Source organism: Mercenaria mercenaria, chromosome 7, assembly GCF_021730395.1.
Source record: "Mercenaria mercenaria strain notata chromosome 7, MADL_Memer_1, whole genome shotgun sequence".
Lineage (NCBI taxonomy): Eukaryota > Metazoa > Mollusca > Bivalvia > Venerida > Veneridae > Mercenaria > Mercenaria mercenaria.
In genome coordinates, this window is record NC_069367.1 from 30424764 (window position 1) to 30444139 (window position 19376).

The window sequence follows — 19376 nt, forward strand, 5'->3', positions numbered from 1 at the left end:
TCCATCTGGGAATGTAGCTGACTGACCGCTTTAAGGAGGTGGTTTTTTATACAGGTGGCCGCTAAGGCATGTTCAACTGTACGAAATACATCAAAATTTACTCAAACATGCGCTATATATCACACGTGATCAAAAGCTATATATATCTCTCACTTTAAAGACCATTTTTCGCTGCGTTTTTTTTTTTTCAACATTTTCAACGGAACTTTCTGCAGTTATACACAACTTGTTTTCATTTCTTACATCAGTGACCTGTTTCCTTAATAGAACACATTGAAACTGTATGAAGAAAAAACTCAAGTAGAAATTATTTTTTGGAAATCTTACAAATAACATATCATTTTGCGAAAATGTGTTACCTCATATAAACTAAACAAGTGCAAATCAATTCGTAATACTTACATAGTACCACAAGGAAGAATTTAGTCATATACAAAACACTTGTGGTGAATAATTACATAGAATGATTGTATTGTTCGATATTCTATTTTCTGATTTCTATATTGTCTATTCATTAATGTAATGTCCTCGTCCGACATTAATTTTGATATAACTACGTTTTTGATAATAGCTTGTTTACAAATGTGTATAGTTTTTTCTTTATGATCTAGTTAATGTCAAGTTCCCTAACGTGTGTATTATTGAGTAATCTTTACTTTTTTCATCAAGTATAAACAATATAATACAATAATCGTCATAAATGATCTAATATATACAATATAAAGATACACTTGGATTAGGATACTAAAGTACAAACTTTTGGCAATAATTCAATCAAAAATAAATTTATAATGATTCAACAAACAAGCGCAACTGTTATTTGTGATACGGAAGTGTCGTATCATAAATCACACAAATAGTAAGTTAAATGATAATGAGCCGCACCATGAGAAAACCAACACAGTGCATTTCCGCGCAATTTGGTCAGGATCCATGCTGTTCGCTAACGGTTTCTCTAATTGCAATAGACTTTGAAAGCGAACAGCATGGATCGTGACCAGACTGCGCGGATGCACAGGCTGGTCTGGATCCATGCTGGTCGCAAATGCACTACATTGTTTTTCCCATGGCGCGGCTCATGTATGAAACGTATGTTTTCTTTACAGATGTACGCAGATACAATGTCTTTATTTGCTAAGATATAAACGGTAACAAAATACAATTGTCTACAATGCTGATATAGTAAGTGATATCATTATGCGCATGTCTAGACATTGCATGATTTAAAGTCCGATAACTAGAGTTGAAATTTCAGTCTTATGTTCTTGAACATGCGAAACTATGCCATTCTGTGATAAAAACCTGGGAAGCATGAACATGTAAAAATCTTTAATGCGTTCGAATACGCCGCACGTGTCCAAAGGTTTGACAATCCACCTTAAACCAGCAGACCAAGCAACACACGTTTAAAGTCAGTGTGGATGATAAAATCGATGTTCCAATGCATGTCGTAGATGGCACGATACGAAGAGATATGAGAGGGTGTTTTTACATAATTCAAGTTCTGAATGGACTTTTTTTTTCTTTGATAATTCGGACAGAGTTACGTTCAGTCCACAAAGTACAACTATTGAACTAAAACATTACAAGCGGAGGATTGTGTCCGCTCTGAAAGTGATTGCACGTTTTGTTTCTATGCTAGTCCTCTAGAAATGTGCGACACTTTTTTGTGAATTTGGGCTTTGGAATACATTTATAGAGTTTAAACATTTTTGCAAATCGCAAGTATAAAAAAAGTTTCAAATGGAGTTAAACGTCTGAGGCACGCTAGAAACACTGACTTCAACATATTCAATATTGTGATATATACATATCGTACATCCGTCTTCTTTCTTTCTAAATGGCAGGTATATATTTGTATAAAGACGATCGTAAATAAAGGTACTAAATTTTTCACTTCAGCTGCAATAATACGTTTCTTATGTACCTTATATCATGAAAATTAATATGTAAACACTACAATTTTTTACAACGTAAAACATGCTTCACGGGCTTCTTAAGGTTATAAATGCATAACTCATATGATGGAAATAATATGAGTAAAATCTAATTTCATATCGTATGTTCACCAGCGGACAAGTAGCGTAAATCCCAATCTGACTAAAGTACTTGATCTTCTAAACGAAGATCTGAGAACGACCCATTCACATTCGTCTTCTGTATATTTTGGATTTCCAGTATTGCTATTTTTATTTTATCCAATCAGACGACTTGTTCGAATGTCAAAGAGTAAGAAAAATGTGCAGTCATTCCAGGGCTCGAACCCGGGACCCCTCGCTTACAAAGCAAGTGGCCTACCGAATGAGCTAACCGGCTATCTGATACAATATGACATAAAAATTGTAAATATCAAAAGTCAAGGCTACAGGTAGATTTGCAGGATGTTGTAAGTTAGGCTCTGATTGGCTAGCGAAAGGGTCGTCAGAACGAGGCAATGAATAGGTCGTTCTCAGATCCTATGCGTAGCGTAATAGGATATGTACTTTAGTCAGATTGCGTAAATCCAGCTGTGACAGTGAGCGTAAACGGAGCGGAAAACGAGCTGCAACAAAAAGCGGTACTTGACCTGTGACAACTTGTGACAGAGCTGAGACAAATATCAGTAACCTAAAGCTATTATAAGGAGCCTTTAAAGAGCAGTATCAAGGATGGTCAAAGAGTTGTAACGAAGTGCGATCACAGAATTGTGGAAAGGAATGGTCGAAAAGCTGTAACAAGAAGCGGTAACAGAACTGTGACAAGGAGCGACCACCGACCTGTGACAAAGTATGGTCGAAAAGCTGTGATAACAAGCGGTCACAGAGGTTTGATAAAGAGTGGTGACATAACTCTGGCAAGAAGCAGCCACAGGGCAGTGACACGGAAACCTCGAAGCTTCGAGTGGTGACAAAATAACGTTGTGCGTACAGCGGCAAGGAACCAGTTGAAACATAATGGCAAAGCGGTAATTCGTACTGTAACTGCGGAATTTTTTGTAATGACAAACCACCTACTGGTGCTGTTATTATAGAAATAAAGAAAATACCTCTGATTTACTATATAAGGAATCCAATATAAGCTTTCTCTAATTACACAACTGACACTTCCTCATATTTCACAAACTTATGACCGTTTATACAAATTTATTCTATTGATATATTTATAGCACAAGCTATTTCAGGAACAACCAGGAACAATCGATCGTGACAAAATGTACGTATTCTCAATTGAGGAAGGAAAAGTGGTTCAAGTGTGAACACTTTTATGGTAAAGTATACAAATATAGGGACACCTTTGCAGAGCAACTCCGTAAAAAAGAGGGTCACTGATATTTTTGTTGTTGATATTCACACAGAAACTGGCATACCTGCAAAGAAAATATCTGCTCTACAAGACGTATCGGTTCTGCAAAGATTTTGTTTATATCTGAGGCTCCTATTATGTATATTGCATATACAAATGCGACAGTGAATTTGTAATAACTAGCACTTTTACTCCATATTACATTTCTAAATCACTTTGTCAATAATGCAATTTTTAATAAATCTGTCAGATCATTCTGACCGTATGATATTATTTAACTAAATTAAATGCTACCTTCAATGCACAGTTTTACAACATAAATACCAAATCATAATGATTCACTTCCTTCTTAGTGCGTTTTCCTGACAGTTCATAGCTATTTTTAGATGTAATATGATCAATTTCAGAGGAAATGTCATGCAATAACGTTATCATCCATCGCAATATTGGTAATTATAGATTTCAATAATTCAACTGATCTATTTTATTTTATTTTGTTGATTTTCATAATTCAATATAGATTTCAATAATTCATTTTAATAATGAAATGTAATACAGAAATAACATTTTAAAATTTATCATACATGAGATTTTTACATTCACTTCTCTGACGTTCGTGTCAGTTGGAACATGATTACAGAATGGCGGGAAAATCCGTTCTTTTGAAATCTCATTCAAAAACATCAAGTGTAACATGTCGTATGTCGTTTTTATTCATAAACAGTTCATTACAAATGAACAATTATGCAAGTAACTCACAACTGCAAATTTATAAGTATTATGCTACTTCTCTTCAAAAATTAATAAACATCTAAATACAACATTTAGTTTGTACTTTACAAATTATTCCATTCGAATTTTAGCCCGCCCGCTTAGCTCAGTAGGTAAGAGCGTTGGTCTACGGATCGCCGGGTCGCGAGTTCGATCCTCGGGCGGGGCGAATGTTCTCCATGACTATTTGATAAACGACATTGTGTCTGAAATCATTAGTCCTCCACCTCTGATATGGGGAAGTTGGCAGTTACTTGCGGAGAACAGGTTTGTACTGGTACAGAATCCAGGAACACTGGTTAGGTTAACTGCTCGCCGTTACATGACTGAAATACTGTTGAAAAGTGGCGTTAAACCCAAAACAAACACACAAACTTTCGAATTTTAGATCATAGGTACTAAAATCAAGTTTTTTCTGATGAATAAAAGGTTTAGAAGATGTTGATATCTCATGAAAATCCTCAAGAACTTTATTGTAAACCGATAATATCAAGCGTAAAAACATAAATAAAAGATGCATAGACTAACGGCATACGTTGCTAACAAAATAGGTAAACTCTTAGCAGTTAAATACATGCGGAGTGTTGCATTCCCTAACGTCATAAGTTGCTAATAAAACGGCGAACCCTTTACAGTTATTAGCAAACACATGTGCAGTGCTAAATAATTGCTTGTTCATATATTCCGAGAACAATGTTATTAGAAAAGAAGAAATTCCCAGCAGCATTACTTGATTGTGCTTAGCCTATCAACATTCCTCACAGACAGACAACCATCTTCTCTTACAATTGTAGAATGTTCAACAACAAAAATAGAAAATCGTGCTTCTACTATAGTGATTAAGAGCTTCAAAGCCTATAAAATACAATCAAAAAATGATCGTTAATAATATTGAATATCACACTTAACATTAATTTGAAAATGAGATCTTAACTTACGAGTCGTGTGCGATGTTGTTAGTAGTTTTTAAATGTCATTAGAGACCTACAAGAAAATTTTGCTAAAAGTAAAGTAATAATTAGTTTCATTGTAGTTATTTTTGCTGGTAATTACTAGCGATTTTGCTATACAAAAACAAATTAATGGTGAAACGTATACAGAACATGTTTACGAGCTGATAATATACGACTAATACTGAAAATGCACTTAACAAGAAGCTGTCGTTTTTCAGGATGAAGTTTTGGGCACTTTATATGGATATGATGTAGTTCGAACAATTCTAGGGTCACAACTATGCTTAACACAACGCATGGGATGGCTTTACCATAACGCTGAGTTCTGTGAAGCCAACATTGCTTGAAGCTTTCTCCGTACTCAGCTTAATCGATCAGATATAAGTTTTGCAGGATAGAGAAGTAGCCTAAAAAGTTTTTGCTTGTATCAGCCAAGCCTACGGTTTAAGGTTGTTCAATAACAAGTAAACATGACTGCAAAAACAACCTACTTTGCCCAAATATTTCACTGCACTATAAAAACCTTTTAATTCTGAACATGGCTGCAAGGAAATTGGACGGGGTTTTTTACTTACGTGGTTGAAGATCAAGTTTGACATGTTGCTGACTTTCTAAACTGTGCAATGATTGGTTAAGCTGCTGAATTTTACCTCTGTTTAAGGAGTCCTCCGCTGTATGCCTACACCACTACACCTCATAAAGTTGCCACCTAAAAAGGGTGCCAGGGCAACAATTAAAACAGTACGGCTTAATCACTTCCCGAATGCATAGAAAAATTTCTCTCAATTAACAAAAATAATGTGTAATTCGTATGAAAAGACACTTATTCCCATATGCACCACTAGCTGCTAGCCCTCTGAAAAGTTACACTTCGTTAAATGATAAACAAACATTTCGTAAGCATTCCTCATTTAAACCGGCCAGAAGTCAAGCAGCAGATTTAAAGTACATAACGTATCGTATTTTAAAGTAAATAGTACATACATAAAAGTCAATATAGGTTAAATAGTTATTGACAGCGGCATGACAGTATACGAGTTTGTTTGTTTTTGCCGGTCATTCAGTCAAAGTGACCTTCCACCTTAATGGTCGGAGATTGTTCCAGTCCATAATATATTTTAGCATTCGCCGAACGCTATCAGCCTTTGTTCAAACTGGAAACTGCTGCCATTTGGGGTTAAAGGGGTTGGGATGGGGAAGTTTTTTTCCTCTAGATTATTTCACATTTTATTTCCTGCTTGTTTATTAGTATGGGTTATTAGGTGACTGTTATCTGATAAAATGTACATGACTATTAAACATAGTGTTAATGATATGCGTACTGAAACCTATTAACAAAGATTTAAAAGTACAGCTGATGCATGAAGAAATATGGTCTTATATGAACATGAAGAATAGTATCATATAAATGATTCCTTTTATCTCATAAAGTCTTATATACAAACTGATAAATATATTGCAAATTGATGTGAAAGTACTTAACCACAAATTTATGCATGAAACACTTAAAAATAAATTCATGGAATTATGTTACTAATGTTACGAGTAACAAAAAACCAATCAAGTGATATATTTTTCAGTTTTGTACTCTAAATATTCCTTTTTCCGGTCGTATGAACCAAAGCAAATTTTTTTTCTGTGGCTTAGCATCTGATTTACCATGGTTCATTAAGATGCGGAGGAACTGAACCACGAGGGCGTTAGCATCTGAACGACGAGTTTTTGTAAATCCGGGGACGAACCCCACAAGAAAACACTGTTTATTTTCATTCTTAAATGTTAATTTTTTAAAACAAGATGATATCAAGAAAAAATATTCAAATCGAAATTATTTTTGGAAGTCTTACAAGTAACATATAAATTATACCATTTCGCAAATATCTCTTACCTCAAATAAACTGAACAGGTGCAATCCAGTTCGTAATTCTTACATAATACTACATGGAAGAATTTAGTCATATACAAAACACTAGCGATAAATTACATGTCCTGTTGTATTGTTCGATATTCTATTTTCAGATTGGTATTTTGTCTATTCATTAATGTAATGACCTCGTTCAAATTCTGTCTACAATGATTTGTTTATAGCCTGTTTACAAGGATATGCGCAGTTTTTCTTTATGATCTGGTTTATGTTTAGGGCTATGGGTTTTCTTAATGCGTATGTTATTGAGCAATTATATACAATTTTTTTTCTGTAATACTAATGAACAAGAAAACACTTGGATTATGATACCAAAGGACCAAAATTTTGGCAATAATTCTATCAAAACTAATTTTTTAATGCGCAACTGTTATGTATTTGTGACAAGACAGTGCCGTACCATAAATTACTCAAATAACAAGTTAGATGATATATGAAACGTATGTTTTCATTTATTATTTCACACACAGAAGTACGCATATATAATATATATAAAAAGGTAACAAAATACAATTGTCTACAATACTGATATTGTAAGTGATATCATAATGCGTGTGTCTAGACAACGCATGTTTTACAGTCTGATAAATTGAACATGAGAAATGTGGCCAATTTAAGATCAAACCCGTTTTTATTTAGTCTAAGATTACTATCATGTCAATACTATAGTCCAAGGACAAAATCTAGGCCATGCCTTAGAGACACAACGACGGTAAATGTTGACAACAAAGTTTCTCGGGAAGCATGAAAATGTAAAAATCTTTAGAGCGTTTGAATACGCTAAAATTGTTAGCGGATTGGCAATCCACCTGAAACCACCAGACCGGCAGACATTATGATTAAAGCCAGTGTAAATGATAAAAGCGATGTGGCAATGCATGTCGCAGATTGCACAATGCAAGGTTATATCACAGGGTCTTTCTGCACAATTTCGACTTTGGTTCTGAACCATTTTTTTTTTAATAATTCTGACAGAAATTCATTCAGTCCTCCCTTTGAGAGCTAAAACTTATTAAAGAAGTTCCACTTAAAATGAGAAATATTTTTGTAATGTGAGTTTTGGAATACATTTACAGAGTTTAGACATTTTTGCAAAACACAAGTACAAATGTATAAAGATAATGTTTCAACTGAAGTTTAACGTCTGAGGCACGACAGAAACAATGACTTCAACTTTTAATATTCTGACATATTCATAATTATATACTACTAGTATTCAATACTACATCTGTCCTTTTTCTTTCTCAATGGCAGATATATATAATATTGAGCCGTGCCATGAGAAAACCAACATAGTGGGTTTGCGACCAGCATGGATCCGGACCAGCCTGCACATCCATGCAGTCTGGTCAGGATCCATGCTGTTCGCTAATGGTTTCTGTAATAATAATAGTCTTTGAAAGTGAACAGCATGGATCCTGACCAGTCTGCGCGGATGCGCAGGCTGGTCTAGATCCATGCTGGTCGCAAAGGCACTATGTTGGTTTTCCCATGGCACGGCTCATATATATTTGCATAAAGACGATCGTAAATAAAGGTACTCAATGTTTTCACCTCAGCTGCAATGATACGCTTTTTGTGTAACTTATACCATGTAAACTAATATGTAAAGACAACATTTTTTTCCTTTGTAAAACATTCTTCGCCGGCTTCTCAAGGTTAATTCTTATCATAATTCTTTTGATGATAATGATACGAGAAATATCACAAAGCCTATGTCTCACCATAAACACTGAATTTTTGTTAATATGTTCACCAGCGATAGAAGATCTGAGACAATTAGCGTAAATCCAGCTGTGACAGTCAGTGTTAAATGAGTGGAAACCACAATGTGAAAAGAATCGGCAATTGACTTGGGCAAAAAGTTGTAGAGGGCTGAGAAAAAGGTCGGTAACCTATGTAACGAAAAGAAAGTACAGACAAATGAGTGGTGAAAGAGCTAAGACAAGAAGCGATAACAGAATTGCGAAAAAGAATTATCGTAGAGGTGTCACAAGGAGCGATCATAGAATTGTGAAGAAATGGTCGTAGAACCGAGACAAGAAGCGGTCATTAAGCTGTGACAAAGAGTGGCCATACACCTCTGACAAAAAACGGAGTTAGAGCTGTGACACGGTGCAATCAAAGAGCTGTGACAGTAAGCAATCAAAGAATTGAAAGAAGTAATTGTAGAGCTGTGACAAAAAGCGATCACAAAATTGTGGAAGGGAAAGGTCGTAGAGCTATTACAAGGAACGATCACAAAATTGTAACAAAGTATGGTCGAAAAGCTGTGGCAAGAAGCGGTTATAGAGCTGTGACAAAGAGTTGTGACACATCTCTGGCAGAAAGCAGCCATAAGGCAGTGACAAGGAAACCTTGAATCTCCGAGTGGGGACAAAATAACGTTGCGTGTACAACGGATAGAAACCAATTGAAACATAATGACAAAGCTACAATTCTTACTGTAACTGCGGGATTTCTCTCAATATTAAACAAATTGCAAAAATTTTAATGTTTTCCTATTATAGAAATAAATATTACCTCCGAATTACTATATAAGAAATCCAATTTGAGCATTATATGATTACACAACTGACACTTCCTTATATTTCACAAACTAATTACCGTTTACACAAATTTATTCTATTGATATATTTACAGCACAACAAGCTATTTCAGGAACAACCAGGAACAATCGTTCGTGACAAAATGTACGTATTCTCAATTGAGGAAGGAAAAGTGGTTCAAGTGTGAACATTTTTATGGTAATGTATAAAATATAGTGCAACCTTTGCAGTGCAACTCCGTAAAAAAGACTTACGTTTTTGTTGTTCAGAAGATATTGATGTTCACACAGAAACTGGCATACTTGCAAAAAATATATCTGCTCTACAAACGTATCATTTACTGACATGTCCGTTCTACAGTGATGTCGTTACCTGAGGCTTCTTTGCTGATATGTATATTGCATATACAAATGCGAGAGTGAATTTGAAATATAATACATAAATAGCATTTTCTGTCCATATTAACATTTCTAAATTACTTTGTCAATGATGCAGTATTTAATAACTCCACTCTGACTGTATTACTACTATATTATTTGCTAACTTTAATGCACCCCTTTCATATACATAGATTATATACATAAATATCAAATTTATCTTTCCTAATAATAAACGTTTTACCAAATTTGGTCTCGTACGTGATTCACTTCCTTCGTAGTTTGTTTTCTGACAGGTTAAAGCTATTTTTAGATGTAATATGATCAATTTCAGAGGAAATATAATTCTACTATAACGTCGTCATTCATCGCAATATTGGTAATTATAGATTTCAATACTGCTTTTAATAACGAAATGTAACACGGAAATAACATTTTAAAACTTACCATAAATGAGATAATTTCAAACATGACGTTCGTGTCAGTTGGAACATGATTACGAAATGCCGGGGAAATCCTTTATTTTTAAATCTCATTCAAAAATTATCCTAACATTGTTTTCTGATTTGTCGTATTTCTTGTCTGCTCACAAACAGTTCATGACAAATGAACAATTATGCAAGGAACTCACAATTGTAAATTTATTAGTTTTCCGCAACATGTTACTGCTCTTCAGCATTAATAAACATGCAGTATACAAACATTTAAATAAAACATTTACTGTTTGTACTTTACAAATTATTCCTTTCGAACATAAGTTCACAGGACCCGGACTTCCAGTATGCCAAAAACAAGGTTTTCTATCTTTACGATATATTTATGGTGAATAAACCGTTTAGAAGATGTCGGTATCTCGTAAACATTCTTAAGATTTATTTTGTAAACGAAAACTTTTCCATTCGATAAACAATATCAACAAACTTAATTTTTATATCATACAGTATCAAGCGAAAAACATAAATGAGCCGCGCCATGAGAAAACCAACATAGTGGCTTTGCGACCAGCATGGATATAGCTTAAGATCTTCAGCGCTCTCGGTTTATATACTGGATTTGGACGGGAGAGCTGAAGTGCACTCCGTAGGGAAATCATACCAATAATCGTGCCAGAAATCTGACACGCCCGCGTTTGTACATTTTAAAAGAAATCGGCAGCAGCACTTTCTTGTCAGTTAATATATAGTAAAATCTACCATTGTGCCAAATTTTACGCATTAAAACCCATAATTGATGGCAGAACTACCTGACAATTTCGAACTGGTCTGAAACGTTTACTCTAGGCCGCCATCTTGCTCCTTTGAAATACGAGACTGACCTTTCACCCGCGCGAACCGCTAAGAGAGCACTCACATGTGCCGCTTCGTATTTGAAGTTGCATCAGCATCCCGGTGGCACAAAAACTTGGGAAAATGGTTATTTTGTATTGAAATTGATTTGAATTATTACTTGCATAGATAAATCCTTAAAAAAACTTGTATGTATAAATCATTTCTCTTGTTTACAAGGTGCTCTACATGTGTATTTTTAGCGGCTCGCGCTGTTACGCCATGCGAGAATCTCGTTGTAGCTATTCAACAATGGCCGCCGAAATGATGCTGATCTAGCAGTGACTTGTAAAAATCGGCGATTTTATTGTAAGATTTGCTTCCAGAATTTGATAAATGGGGTTAACTGATGTAGAATTGATTACTTTATCAAGATACCCATACATCTTCGTTCAAAATTTCAGTTGACTACGTTTGCGACGAAAAGTTGGACAACTTTTTATCTTGGTATGGTTTCATAGTAGGCCTGGTCCAAAACTCTAAAGCCGCAACTATGAAAAAAATAAAATATAAAAAAGCGACATTTAGAGTTTTGGAAGCCAGGACTAGCATGGATACAGACCAGCCTGCGCATCTGCGCAGTCTGGCCAGGATCCATGCTGTTCGCTAACGCGTTCTCTAATTGCTATAGGCTTTGAAAGCGAACAACATGGATCTTGACCAGACTGCGCGGATGCAAGCCGCAACTATGAAAAAAATAAAATATAAAAAAGCGGCATTTAGAGTTTTGGAAGCCAGGACTAGCATGGATACAGACCAGCCTGCGCATCCGCGCATTCTGGCCAGGATCCATGCTGTTCGCTAACGCGTTCTCTAATTGCTATAGGCTTTGAAAGCGAACAACATGGATCTTGACTAGACTGCGCGGATGCGCAGGCTGGTCTGTATCCATGCTGGTCGCAAAGCCACAATGTTGATTTTCTCAAGGCGCGGCTCAAATAAAGGTGCATATATAGACTAACTTCATAAGTTGCTAACAAAACAGTTATCAATAAATTCATGCAGAGTGTTGCATGCCCTAACGTCATAAGTTGCTAATAAAAAAGGCACACTTTACAGTTATTAGTAAATACACATACAGTACTGCATTCCCTATCTTTGAATACAATTGCTTGTTCTTTTTTTTTTTTTTGAGACCAATGTTATTAGGAAGAAAAACGATTCCCAGCAGCATTCCTTGTGCTTAACCAATTAATAACAAACCCCAATCTCGTACAAATGAATAATGTTCAGTAACAAAATTAGAAAATCGTGCTTCTCCTAGAGCGGTTAAAAGCTTCAAAGTCCATGAAATACAGTCATAAAAATGATCATAAATAATATTGAATATCACACTTCACATTATATGGGGAATGCGATCTTAACTGCAAGCAGAAAAATAGTAGTTTCAAGTGTAAAATACAAGCCATTTTGCTAAAAATGTAAAATAATAATACAATAATGGTTATTTCTGCTAGTAACGATTTTGCTATATAAATATATTCTAAAGGTAAAAACGCACACAGAGCATGTTTGCCAGCAGGTCATAAAAATTAGTACTGGAAATACGCTTAACAGTGAACTCTGGTTTTCGGGGTGAAGTTTTGGACAATTTACCTGTAAGAAATGTAGTTCGAACAATTCTAGGGTCACAACTATGCTTGACACATACCTGGACTGGCTTTACCATAACGCTGAATCTAGACCTGTAAAGCCGTCATTGCTTGAAGCTTTCTCCGAAATCAGCTTAATCGATCAGAGATAAATTTTGCATGACAGCGAAGAAACAATTAAATCTGTAGCCTAAAAAGCTTTTGCTTGTATCAGCCTAGCCTACGGTTTTAAAGTTTTCAATAACATGATTAACATGACTGCAAAAATAACCTACTTTGCCCAAATAAGTTCAATGCACTATAGAAACATTCAAATTCTGAACGTGACTGCAAGGCAATTGAGGATCGGTTGTACTTTTCGTCGTTGCAGATCAAGTTTTTTTTGCTTTTTAACCTTGTACAAGGATTGGTTAGGCTGCTGAAATTTCGCCTCGGATTAAGGAGTCCGCCATTGTCTATCTACACCAATACAACTGGGTGCCAGGGCTACAATAAAAATACAGCTTCAACAAAAACAATGTTTTCCTGAGTATAACAATAAATGTGTCATTCTTATGAAAATCCACTGCGCATTAACTGCTGTTCCATTTCAATAAATCATAATGCCAGTATTTTTCATTTATTTAAAGCGGTCAGAAAGCATGCAGCAAATTTTAAAGTACTTCACCCATCACATTTTTTAAAGTACATAGTATATACATAAAAGTCTACCTATTTACTAGGTTAAGTAATTATTGATCGCGGCATGTTAGTATACAAGTTTGTTTGTTTTTGTTGATTACAAAGTCAAACTGACCTTCCAACCTTAATGGTCGGAAAAGGCCTAGACGCTCCCAACCTTATGGTCACAGAAGGCATAGGTAAGGACGGGCTCAGTAATGACCATCCACAAGCCAGTTTTCCTAATAAATGTATATAAAATGTTAAGATCCGCATTCAGATAAACATTTTTATAGTTGTATTTATACATGCGCGTAGAGAAGCCACGGATTCAGCCGTTATGACGTAAATGAGAGATACGTAAATCACTGAAGTGCGTGAAATATCTGATAACCACATTACTTTAATCTTCAAAGAGTTTACGAATTTAAAAGTACAGGTAAAAGCTCGTGTTTTCGTAGTTACACAATATGACACATTTCGTGTATATGGCTATATTTATAGATAAACAGTTGCGTTTGAAATTAAGGTTTTTTATACATAATTTATAGCATAAGGGTACGTGTATGATGTTATCATATAGTTTGTTTAGAATCAAACATCCGGGTATGAAAATGCAGAGCCCTGAAGTTTAAAATACTTTATCGACATGCATGTTCCAATATACAATCTTAAACGATAGAGAAAATACCTATATTTAATGCCAGACAAATTGATTTTTATCAGAAATAAAGTTTAGTCTACGTCCTAAATATATGACATAATTAAATTCAGAAACTCGAATTTCCATGCATGTTCAAATATTCACGTGCAAAACTTTTACCTACTTGACTGTCAGACAACTGCTTTTTATAAAAACCTGTTTAGTCTGCGTACTCAATATGTCCCATTCCAATATAGACATACACGTGTTCCAATCCAACAAATTGCGATACTACCTACTTTTAATATTGCCAGACAAACTCATTTTTATCAGAAAAAATGTGTAGTCTGCGTTCTTATATATTTGACTTAACAAAATTCAGAAATCTGAATTTCAAATAAAATTCAGAAATTTGAATTTAAAATAAAATTCAGAAATCTACGTTAAGAATTGTTAACATATACGCTTGTGCATTGTTGTCAGACCACGTTGTCAGTACTTAAAAGGGACTAACCCGCACATTTTAGGCTCTCAAAAGTCCAAAGAATGCGAGTATTCTGAAAGTGACTAGTGGTACAAACTTATTTATATATTTTTTTTGCAAGACATTTTTATAGACAACCAAAAATACTGTGCAGAATGAAGTAGATCTAAACCTTTGCAACACGTTTGCAATAATGAAAAAAATACATTCTTCTTGCATTTTCACCAATATCTAACTTTTATTTTCACCCACTTAACATTTTCAGTATCATAAATACATTCTATGCCAAACTTGGTAGAAATGAACCTGCTGAAAATTTCCACCTAAGCTGTGGGCGAGTAGCTTTAATATAATAAAATTCAGAAACATGAATTAGACATACCTGTTCCAATAAACACTTCACGAAACCTATGTGAGCCGCGCCATGGGAAAACCAACATAGTGGCTTTGCGACCAGCATGGATCCAAACCAGCCTGCGCATCCGCGCAGTCTGGTCAGGATCCATGCTGTTCGCTTTCAAAGTCTATTGCAATTAGAGAAACTGTAAGCGAACAGCATGGATCCTGATCAGACTGCGCGGATGCACAGGCTGGTCTGCATCCATGCTGGTCGCAAAGCCACTATGTTGGTTTTCTCATGGCACGGCTCATAATACATACTTAGTGCATTTTTCATCAGCAATTCAACGTCCTTATTATTAAACAAAATGTAACTGTTCCGTCCTATTATTTTCGAATTTCAATTGTAATCTAATGACTAACTTGATGATTTCCAGTTTGATAGCTTGATTTTCTTTAATTGCTCCAATATACATCAACTTTCAGCTTATTATTGCAAAATGATCTTCGACAAAACTGAAAAACTATTTAGTCTATAAATTCGACAAAACTGAAAAACTATTCAATGTATAAAATGAACTGAATGACAAAGTGAGCAGATTGTGGCAGTTTATATTATATTTTAACATTCGCTGAACACGTGACCAGCACGATAAAGCATGCATGTACATGTAGGATGTATTTGCTTTTGTTTAAATTGAAAACTGCTGCAATTTAGAGGGGGGGGGGCTTTCCTCTAGATATATTTGAAAAAAAAAAATCACGAATTTGTTCGTTAGCATGGGTTATTAGTTGGAGCATTTTGTAGGACACATATCTGATATTCGTATTAGATCGTCAGTTACACGTTGCTTAAATGTGCATAACTATTAAAACATAATTGTTTTAATTTAAAGATATGCATACTCAAATCCATTAACGGCATTTAAAAGTATTATTCATGCATGAAGAAATATCAATCTGATTAAAATCATCTCGTCAATAAAGCTACGCATGCGTATACGGGAAGATCGAGATTTTAATCAGATTGGATGAAATATGTGTTTTAATAAATATCATGAAATTTATCATGTGAAAATCTTGTTTACAAACTAAAAAGTGTATTTCAAATTAATGTGAAAGTACTTTACAAAAATTTATGCATGAAACAGTTAAAAATAAATTTATGAATTTACCGCATCATACTTATGTTACTACTCTAGAGAGTTACAAAGTACACATCAACTGAAATATTACCCTGTTTTGTACTTAAAAATATTTTATTTTTTCCGGTTCGTTCGTACCAAAATATATTTTTCTGTATATCATGATTCCGAATTAAGATGAGAAGGAATTGAACCACAAGGGTGTTAGCGTATGCATGACGAATCTTTGTAAATCAGACGATGAACCACAAAAGGGCATTGTTTATTTTCATTATTAAAACATGATATTAAAAATTATGCTGATCTTCATTTACCTAAGAAGAAATGGACTGGGCCCCTAGCAGCTACTGGGTGTTATAATTGACGTCATAATGTTTGTATATTCTGCGATACGCGGACCGATGAGAGAACATTATGACGTCAATTATAATCGGAGACCACCACCTTTTCATGTCTTTAGTATTTTTAGCGGACATTTTGGCGGTCTAGCTCGTTGAGCGGACATTTTGGACATTTCGGCCGTCTAGCTCATTGGGCGGACATTTCGGCCGTTTCGCTCATTTTGTCATTCGTTTCAATTGAAATTAATCTTAACATTTAATTGTTCAGTTTTGTTGAAATTAAAAAGATCAATATCAGCATGAAGATTAAAAGTTTATGTACGTTAAGGTAATTTTATAGTAAGATGAATTGAAAATCTATGGCGATAATTAAAAATGGTGTTAATAAAAATTGACATGTCTGGCTGAAAGTCAATATTAAAATTCCGAAATAGCAGTTTTATAAGTTAATATTTGTTGTGTAAACATTAATTTTGTCAAAAGCTTTAACTCTGTTTTTAATATCAACATTTCAAGTAATTATAAATTCTCAAGTTTGCTTCTCATCTTTCCCATGCCCTTAACGTGTTGGTGCATTTTAAAATATTTTGTCGTGAACGAGACAGTTACATTTGAAATATAAACGTCCCATGATGCGCCGACCGGTGAGAGAACATTATGTCGTAAATTCATATTGAAGATATATTAAATGGCTCGGTAGTTGCTAAGGCAAAGGGCAGCGGATTCTTGTACGGATGAAACGGGTTCAGCGGAATCAGACTGTGGTTATACACAGACGATTGGGCATGTTAAAATTCAGGAAGAAGTTAAGCTGTATCTAGCGATCCTCCTCTGTCTTGCAGCCGCAAGCGAAGACTAATATCATTGAACGGACTTTGGTAAAGGATATATGAGCCGCGCCATGAGAAAACCAACATAACTGCGTTTCCATACTGTTCGCTAACAGTTTCTCTAATTCCAATAGGCTTTGAAAGCGAACAGCATGGATCCTGACCAGACTGCGCGGATGCGCAGGCTGGTCTGGATCGATGCTGGTCGCAAACGCACTATGTTGGTTTTCTCATGGCGCGGCTCAATTTTTGTAATGATTTTTATCATGCTGATATAATTTGTTTAATGCTTTTGATACACCAGACTGGTGTGATACAGATGTTATCTTTTCAAACTAATAACTGAATTGTTTCTGTGTCTGTTTTAGAAAATTTATCTATGTTAGTTATCGACAGTGTAGTTTATTTAGATCATGAGACGTTAGATTAGATTAGCCGAGTTTTCAAGAAATCGGAACGTTTTTGTTGAATCACTCGCTTTGGAGTTACGTCATGGTAAATCCATTATAGCATTTGATGATCCCTTGCCTCCTCCAGATAGGGTCGCTATCAATACTGCTATGATAGTATGACCCACTCTTCCTTAGTACATTTTCCGTCGCAAACATAATGACACACCAACCTTTGAACTACAGTTGTAACTCGGTATCTCGAATTCAAAGACATTGAGCGTTTTTACTTCGGGATAGCCGATATTCGACTTGTGCACGTGTTTCGGGACGGGACTTGAAAATGTCTTCTAGGTAGCCGGAATTTTGAAATAAGTGTGTTCGAATTATCGAGTTCCAACAGTATTTTAACATCGGCAGTAATTTCCAATTATATGCTATTAGCAAAACAGCCCATGGTAATTCTCACAACAAGATGAGCTTACGATACTCAGTAATTTACCGATCGTTTGTTATGATTGTATTTTTATGTACTTTGAAGCTCTTAATCGCTACAACAGAAGCACGATTTTCTATTTATTTTACCGAATTGTTGAATTTAGGTTTGGCCATTAGTGGAGAGTTCGTTGATCGATTAAGCTCCAAAAAAAACATTGTAGCTTGCTGGGAAAATGATTTTTTTCTGATTATATTGTTCTTAGAATGAAAAACAACAACAGAGATATAAGTATATAAAAGAAAGGCCTGCAGCATAATGTATGTGTTTATTACTAACTGTACACGAATTTTATCCTTTTTGCGAACAGTTTATAACAAACCCTAAACGTAAATTTTATTGTGTGTTTTGCTTTTGTAAGGTACTTCCTGCTGAATGATTTCTTTGAGCAAACTTTATACAGGAAAAGGTGGTGGCCTTCGACCTGGAATCAACACAACTTGACGAAGGCGGGTGTTATGTCATCTTTAAATTTCTAGTGAAATGAACAAAATATTTCCAGATGTGGCGAGGAAAATAAAATACTTAACCATTCTATAGTGATCAGAATAACCAAAGAAGTACAAAATACAATTATTTTATAGCTCTTTGGAATAACGAATTTGGGGAATGGGAATAGAACTTACTGTTCGTTTAACTGTCATCTGTAGAGAAGCGCGTGTAATTTTAAGTTGCACGTAAATTTTTATCATACTTTTAATTGCCTGATAAGGATAACCTTGAGGGAATGTGTTGCGTAATGTTAATCAATCAAGTAAAAACTTTTAAAAGTGTTTCCATGGCAACAAAATGCTTACCGTTATTCTAAGAAAAAGCACAGATGTTGCGTGTTACTCTGAAAAAGTATATGATGTAAACACTGTCTTGATTTCTGCCAAATATAAAGATTCGATCAATGGTTATAAATATTGTTTTTGATACTATGTGGAGCGGTTTATGTGACCAATACTTTCATATTCACATTCTATTTGTACGTTCTCGCACATTCTCTGATAAAATGTCCAAAAATGCGGGATATCAAAATCAAATCCACAGACAAAAGCTGAAAGTACCGTACATACATTCATGAAAGACGGACGTTCATAAATGAAAAGGTCAATGATAAGATATCTAACATAACTGAGCCGCGCCATGAGAAAACCAACATATTGGCTTTGCGATCAGCAAGGATCCAGACCAGCCTGCGCATCCGCGCAGTCTGGTCAGGATTCATGCTGTTCGCTAACGGTTTCTCTAACTGCAATAGGCTTTGAAAGCGAACAGCTTGGATCCTGAC

The 19376-nt window shown here is 35.1% G+C and overlaps 1 protein-coding gene across 5 annotated transcripts in view; it reads right to left on the bottom strand.

The window, feature by feature from the left end:
• The window catches only part of LOC123554648 (serine-rich adhesin for platelets-like), a 153787-nt gene that overhangs the window by 103839 nt on the left and 30572 nt on the right, over positions 1-19376 (bottom strand). The window contains exons 1-2 of one of the 5 annotated variants that reach the window (XM_053547951.1): positions 9454-9511; positions 5657-5715 (exon numbers count right to left, since the gene is read on the bottom strand). The exons of 1 other annotated variant lie outside the window; for it this stretch is intronic. The gene's annotated coding sequence lies outside the window, so the exon portion shown is untranslated. Of the gene's footprint in view, positions 1-3025; positions 3129-5581; positions 5716-9453; positions 9512-19376 lie in introns of those variants that run through there. 3 more of the 5 variants (XM_053547949.1, XM_053547950.1, XM_053547952.1) reach the window with 3 other exon arrangements.